At 64.4% G+C, this 7,050-nt stretch overlaps 1 long non-coding RNA gene across 1 annotated transcript; it reads left to right on the top strand.

Annotated features, from left to right (window-relative positions):
• Positions 1 to 2,521: 2,521 nt before the first annotated feature.
• On the top strand, positions 2,522 to 6,940 carry LOC129200965 (uncharacterized). The gene is made up of 5 exons (XR_008575178.1): positions 2,522 to 2,591; positions 3,583 to 3,843; positions 4,035 to 4,144; positions 5,676 to 5,844; positions 6,889 to 6,940. It is a non-coding gene; the product is annotated as an uncharacterized LOC129200965 (long non-coding RNA).
• Positions 6,941 to 7,050: the final 110 nt, after the last annotated feature.

The following is a 7,050-nucleotide window of genomic DNA, read 5'->3' as shown; positions in this document are numbered from 1 at the left end:
TGTCCTGCTCCCCGACCCTGTTTCTCGCTCCATCTGACCGTCCTTTTCCTGGCACCTTGGTGTCTCTGCTCCTTGCCCCCGTCTTTCTCTCACCTCTGCCCAGTCCTCGTCTCCCTCTTTTGTCTCTCTGTCCCTCTGTCCTCCTTCTGCCTCTGCCCCTCTGTCCTGCTCCCTGCCCCTCTTGTTCTCACTCTGCCCCAGCGTCCCGCTCCCCGGTCCTCTTTCCCTCTGTTGCTCTCTCCTTTATCTCTCCTTCTCCCTGCTCCCCAGCCCGGTTCTCTCACGCTCCCGCTTCCTTTTTTTATTCTCTGTTGCTCTGTCCTGCTCCCCGTGCCGCTGTCCCACGCCGTACCTCTCGGTCCGGCTCCCTGCCCTTATTCTCTTTTCCTCCCTCGCCGTGGCGCTGCCCGCCCAGGGTCGTTTCTGCCTCTCTGTCCCGCTCCCCGTCCTTGTTTGTCGGTCGCCGTCCCGCTGCCTCTCTTCCTGCCGCTTCTTCCTCCCTCTCTGTCAGGCTCCCTGTCCCCGTCCTTCACTCGCCGTCCCTTTCCTTGCCTCGTGCTTTCTCGCTCGCCGCCGCCGCCCCCCCCATCCAGCTGGCTGCCCCTTTTCTCCTCTCTTCTAGCGTCCTGCAGCTGGCTCCTCGGTTTTTGGCGGCAGCCTGCACATAGCAGCCCAGCTCTCCAGCAGCCTGACGGACCGACCGTGTGTCTGTTCCACGCCGGACTGGCGAGCGTGGCTCCGGGTAGGACAGCCGAGGTGCCCCAGGGCCGGGCCCCGAGCCCCGGTGCGGAGTCTCTCCCGGAACCGGCTCTGTGTGTGACTGAATAAACGCTTGCGGTCTCTTTTGCCGTGCCGGCTGCGTTGGCGCTTCCTTTGCGGGGGGGGGGGCGAGGGGCCGTGATGGAGGGCAGGGGAGGAGGTGTGTGGGGGGGGTATTAACGTATTCAACAAGGTCTCATTGCTCGCATCCTCGGGATCCAAAAGTGATGCTTCTTGGCTCCGCCCCTGACCCATGCCAAACTCCGGGCCCCCCCCCCGCAAACTCCGCCCCCCCGCAAACTCCGCCCCTCACGCACACCAAGCCCCGCCCCTCATGGAAACTCAGCCCCCGGCGCAAACTCCGCCCTGATGCAAGCCAAGCCCCGCCCCTCAGGCAAACTCCGCCCTGATGCACGCCAAGCCCCCCTCACGCAAACTCCGCCCCCACACAAACTCTGACCCTGGTGCATGCCAAGCCCCGCCCCCCAATGCAAACTCCGCCCCCTCACGCAAACTCCGCCCATGATGCATGCCAAGCCCCCCTCACACAAACTCCGCCCCCACACAAACTCCGCCCCTGATGCATGCCAAGCCCCGCCCCTCACGCAAACTCCGCCCCTCATGCAAACTCCGCCCCGACGCTAACTCCGCCCCTCACACAAACTCCGCCCCGACTTACGCCAAGCCCCGCCCCTCACGCAAACTCCGCCCCTCACGCAAACTCCGCCCCTCATGCAAACTCCGCCCCCCGGTGCAAACTCCGCCCCGACGCAGCCAAGCCCCGCCCCCACGCAAACTCCGCCCCCCCACGCCAAACCCCGCCCCCCCCGCAAACTCCGCCCCCACGCAAACTCCGCCCCCGACGCAAACTCCGCCCCTCACGCAAACTCCGCCCCTACGCAAGCCAAGCCCCGCCCCTCACGCAAACTCCGCCCCCGGCGCAAAACTCCGCCCGACGCAACGCCAAGAAGCCCCCGCCCCCACACAAACTCCGCCCCCCGACGCAAACTCCGCCCCTCACGCAAACTCCGCCCCGCACGCCAGCCCGCCCCCGACGCAAACTCCGCCCCTCACGCAAACTCCGCCCGACCAAGCCAAGCCCCGCCCTGAAGCAAACTCCGCCCCCGGCGCAAACTCCGCCCCCGACTTACGCCAAGCCCCGCCCCTCACGCAAACTCCGCCCCCCGACGCAACTCCGCCCCTCACGCAAACTCCGCCCCCGACGCAAAGCCAAGCCCCGCCCCCGACGCAAACTCCGCCCCTCACGCAAACTCCGCCCCTCACGCAAACCCCGCCCCTCACGCAAACTCCGCCCCCGACGCACGCCAAGCCCCGCCCCTCACGCAAACTCCGCCCGACGCACGCCAAGCCCCGCCCCCTCACGCAAACTCTCCGCCCCCGACGCACCCAAGCCCCGCCCCGCCCCTCACGCAAACTCCCCCCCAACGCAAACTCCGCCCCCGACGCACGCCAAGCTGCGCCCCCTCACGCAAACTCCGCCCCCGACGCAACGCAAGCCCCGCCCCTCACGCAAACTCCGCCCCCGACGCAAACTCTCCGCCCGCGACGCCATGCGCCAAGCCCCGCCCCTCACGCAAACTCCGCCCCGACGCACGCCAAGCCCCGCCCCTCACGCATCGCACAGCGCATGCTCGCTCGGTGCTGCCGCCTAGTGACCAAATTTCGGTACTGCAGCGGCAGCGCCGCGCATGCGCAGTGCAGCGCCACGCCCCCTCCCCGGAACCGGCGGCCGGCAGCCCGGGTGCAGGGGCTGCTGTGAGCCGAGGGAGGAGCGGAGGCGTCGCCGGGCTGCGGCTGCACGGAGGGAGAAGGTGAGCGGGGCAGCGGGACGGACCGGCGGGTCCCGGGAAAAGCCCCGAGGAGGGCGGCGGCAGCGGTGCCGCCTCCGAGGAGAGGCGGGGGGGCGGGGGGGCGGCGGGGTCCGTGTCACAGAGGGGAGGGGGCTGCCCGGAGCCGTGCGGCGGGTGGGGGGGGTGCGCGCCGTGTCGGAACCGGGCGGGGAGACCGTCCGGAGCCGCGCGCGGGGGCTGCCCGGAGCCGGCGGGCGTCCGCGCCTTTCGGAGGTGGCTGAGGGGAGGCGGGGGCGGGGGCGGGGGGGGGCGCCAGCCCGGAGCCGCGCTGCGGAGCTCGGGGCTGCCGTCGCGGCTCGGCGGGGCTTTCGGGTGAGTCGGCTTTGGGGTGAGGGCACGGGACGGTGTCCCCGCAGGGTCAGGAAGCGTGGAAGGCTGCCTCCCGCGGCACGCCGGGAGTTGCAGTCTTGGGGCACGCGGCTGCTGGTCGGCCATATTGGCTCCCCGGAGCACGCCGGGAAGTGTAGTCTTACGGCACTCTAATGGCTGCCACGCGGCGCTTGCCAGTGCGTGCCGGGAGGCGTCGTTTTCCGCGGACGTGGCTGCCGGACAGCCCGACTTGCTCTCGCAGGAGCGCGAGGTTGGGGTTTTTTTGCCGGTTTCGAGTGGTTTTCTGCAGGCTTCCAGCCGCTCCCGAGCAGCGGTGCGGCCGTGCTACGAGAGCGCGCGCGCGGCGAGGCGTTGCCCGGTGTCCCGAGACGAGCGCTACCGGTCGGACTCTCCGGAAGCCTGTCCGGCAGCCCCAGGCCGCCCCCGAGCCCTGGCGTGAAGGCGGCAAGCTGGCCCTCGCCTGTGCCGCTTTCTTCTCTGAACAGGGGTGCTGGCGGCGGCGGCAGCGGCAGCAGCGCGGGAAAGAGCGGCGTCTCCGGAAGCCCCTGCAGAAGGAGGAGGGTCTCCGGCCAGGGCCGACCTCCGGTAGTAACGGCCACTGCTTTTTCTTTCCCTCTCCCAGGCCGCGCTGAGGACGTGGTTGCCCGTCCCTCCCTTGGGGATGCCGTCGACTGCACCCGCCTCGCCTGTGCCTGGCCTGGCTCGCCTCGTGGCGTGGGGGCGAAAAGGGACAGGCGGCGGAGCGCTTACCGGCCGTGGACAGCAGCTGCCCTAAGGGAAGCTGGAATGGCCAGAGAAAGGTGAAGAAGAAGAAGAAGAGATGGAAGGCTCTCTGGCCGGCAGCTGCCTCCCGCTGCAGGCAAGAGAGCGCCTGCCTCGCCGGGTGAGGAAAGATCCCTCGTTGCGCTCCGCGGCAGGTCAGGCTGCCGACGGGCACCGCAGGGTCGCCACGCGTAATCCAAAGCACGGTGCGGCCGCGTACCGAGGGAGGCAGGGAGGGAGGCAGGGAGGCAGGCTACTCATCTAGGCAGACTCGTCTCCTCGGAGCTGTAAGACACCCGTGTATTCTCTTAGGCGGAGGACAGCCGAGCGACCGGAGTGACAGCAAAGGAAAGGCGGAGAGCGGGAGAAAGAAGCGTCTGCGCTGGCAAGCTCTCCCGGCAGCGCCGAGAGCCAGAGCTGCGGTGAGTCCTGGGCCCGCGGGGCCCCATCGCCTCTCCTCTGCGTCGCGGCCCTCCTCTGCCCCCCTCGCTTTCCCACCCCCTGTGGGGTTTTTTGGTTTGCTTTCTGCTCCCCGCTATGTTCTTTTTCCATCTCGCTCTGACGGGCTGCCTGTCCCCACCTTTTTTAGGTCCTCGCTCTCTCTGCCCCGTAGCCCGTGGCTATTGTTTCCTTCTCTCTCTCCCTGTCTCTCTGTCCGGCCCCCAGCCACTGTTTCTGCATTCCTCCCCCTCGGTCCTGTAGCCTGTCGGTATTTCTGCCATCTCTGGCTCTCTCTGTGCGGCTCCTCGTTCCTGTTGTTCGAGGTCTTCCTTCTCGGCTCCGTAGCGAGTCGTCGTGAGTCTCTCTCTTTCTCCGTCCCTCTTGAGCCTCTTCCCTGCCCCTCGTTTTGAAGGCCCGCCTCTCTGTCCCGGCACCCGTCGCTATGGTTCCTTTTTTCGGTCTGGCTCCGTCTCGCTCCCCGTCCCTGTTTTTCTAAAGTCTCCCCTCTCTGCCTCCTAGCCCGTCGGTACCTTTTTCTTTCCCCGTCGCGGTTCGTCTGGCTCCCTGTCCCTCTTTCTTCCTTCCTTCCTTCCTCCCTGTCTGCCCCGCAGCCCGTCCCTTCGTTCCTTTCTCCTTCCCTCTCTGTCCCACTCCCGGTCCCCGGCATAAAAATCTGCAGCTCTGCCCCGTAGCTCGCCACCGTCTTACCTTTCCCCGTCTCTCTCTCTGTCCAGCTCCCTCTCTCGAATCTTCAATTCCTCCCTGTCGCTGCAGAAGCCTGTCGGGACTTTTTCCCCTGCCCGGCTTGCCTCTCCCTGTCTCGCGATTCCTCCCTCTCTGCCCTCTTAGCCGCGACCGTTTTTATATTCTCCGTCTCTCCCTCGGTCCGCCTCGAGATCCCGATTGTTTTTTAAAGCGACCGAATCGTCGAGGTTGGCAGAGACCTTTACGATTATCGGGTGGAACCGCGAACCTGCGCTGGCAAGTCCCCCTCTGCCCCGCAGCCCGTCCCTTCCCTTCCGACGGCCTCTTTCTCCACCTCCCTCTGTCCGGCTCCCGGCCCCTCTTTTCCACTTCCGCCCTCTGTACCCTGTGGCTTTCCCCCTCTTCTTTCTCTCTCTGTCTCTGTTTGAGGAGGAGCAGCTGCCGCCCCAGCGTTCGCACCCCGTTCACGGTGTCGCGCGCACGCTTCTTCTCGGGCGCGCTTCCTCCTCCTCCTCCTCCTTCGGGCTCGACCCGAGGCTTCCGGCAGCAGTCTCCGGGTGTCGGATTTTGTAAAATAATTAACGTAACTGAAAGGTGCAGCAGCGGGATCGGCCCGGCGGGGCGCCTCCAAAGATAGGACCCCGAACAAAGAAATCCCGGGGCCGTTCCACGCTTGGGTCCCGGACACCCGCCCCTCGCGCGCTGTCCGCGCGTCCCTTAGTCCCGCGGTGACTTTTGGTCTGGGGTCTTCTACCGTCGTCTCGGATTCTTCTTCTGTATAGCTGTGGGCGGTGCGTTATTCCACAGGTGCTGCTGCGCCGATGCTCCGTACGTTCGCAGTAACGGGTAGAGCGGAAGGCTCCGTGGCCAGGGAAGAGCGGCACGGACACGTTCCTGCTCGCTCCGTTGCACCGGAATTTCGACGGCTGGGTTCGGCCGCTAAATTGATGGCGCTACCGGAAGAAATTTCAGAAAAGTGAGTACTGTGCTTGTCTTTAATCTTTTAAAGTAATTTTTCTACGGGCGCCCGGTCCGTGGCTTAGATATTTGGTTTGCGGCGAAACAGACCCGGAACGTGGCTCCAAGTAGCGTTCCGATTCGCTGAAATTCCCTGTAGTCAGAGAGCAAGAATGGTGAATGTTGCTTGGCGGTTTGAAATCTCAGGCTTTCTCTGAAAGCTGACCTGCCAGAATGAGCCGAAAGCAGGCCGAACGCCAATAGGGATGCCGCAGAAAAGGTCCTCTTCTTGACAGGAGAAGAGCTTGGCGAAACGTCAGCGCCGTTTCCCGTAGGGCCTCCGACGTACCGGTTCGGCAAGCGTGGGCTTTGTGCGATTCCCTCGGGGACGATGGCGAACAAACCTTGTACGGCAGAGAGCATCTTAGCTTACTTTCCATCTCCTGCTCGGTTACTTGCAGAATATTTAATTTGGCGTCGCACGGACCCAGAGGGACGGGTCCCAAACTCATGCTGGTAGGGCAACCCCAGTACCAGCCGTAAAATCGGAAAAGAGTACGACGTTTTGAAACGTTTGCCTTGCGAGGAGAAGGGCCGTCTCTCGTTAGGCAACTGAATTCTGCGACCGATTTCCACGCCTCACGCGCGTGCGTGCGCGCACACACGCCCCCCCCCCACCCCCCCCCCCCCCAACAGGCAGGCTTTGAAGGAGGCAGTCCCTAAGGCAACGCGATCTAAAACGTGGAAGTTTTTTTTCTATTTTTAATAGTTTCTTACGGATAGGAGCTCGTGTGAGCGTTTAGCCTGTCCTGTCCTTAATTCTGAACCCACTGGCTGGTGCAGAAGGACGGTCGTGTGACAAAAACAGCATGAAATTTGTCCCTGTGCGGCTGCGTCCCGTGGTAAAGGAGTACATCTGTTATTCCTGCGTGAAAGATGTTTGATGAGCGTACCGCATCGTCAGAGCTGCTCTTGGTCTGCCTGCAAGCCGTGGGTTATGATTTAGAAATACGTTCGCCTACCGTTCCTTAACTGTGTGGTTTTGGTTTTTATTTTTTCAAAGAAAGGGTGGCTTTTTCGTCGATCTCTTTGTGAGAGTATCAAATCAGGCGGCGGTAAATACGTAGAAGCAACTAGGCGTACTACGGCGTGTACCGGACAGCGTTGGCGTGCCGCTCTGCTAGCAGCGGAGAGCCAATGAGGATGCCCGTGGTAAGTACTCGTT

Source organism: Grus americana, unplaced genomic scaffold, assembly GCF_028858705.1.
Source record: "Grus americana isolate bGruAme1 unplaced genomic scaffold, bGruAme1.mat scaffold_710, whole genome shotgun sequence".
Lineage (NCBI taxonomy): Eukaryota > Metazoa > Chordata > Aves > Gruiformes > Gruidae > Grus > Grus americana.
This window is presented reverse-complemented; position numbering and strand designations above follow the sequence as displayed.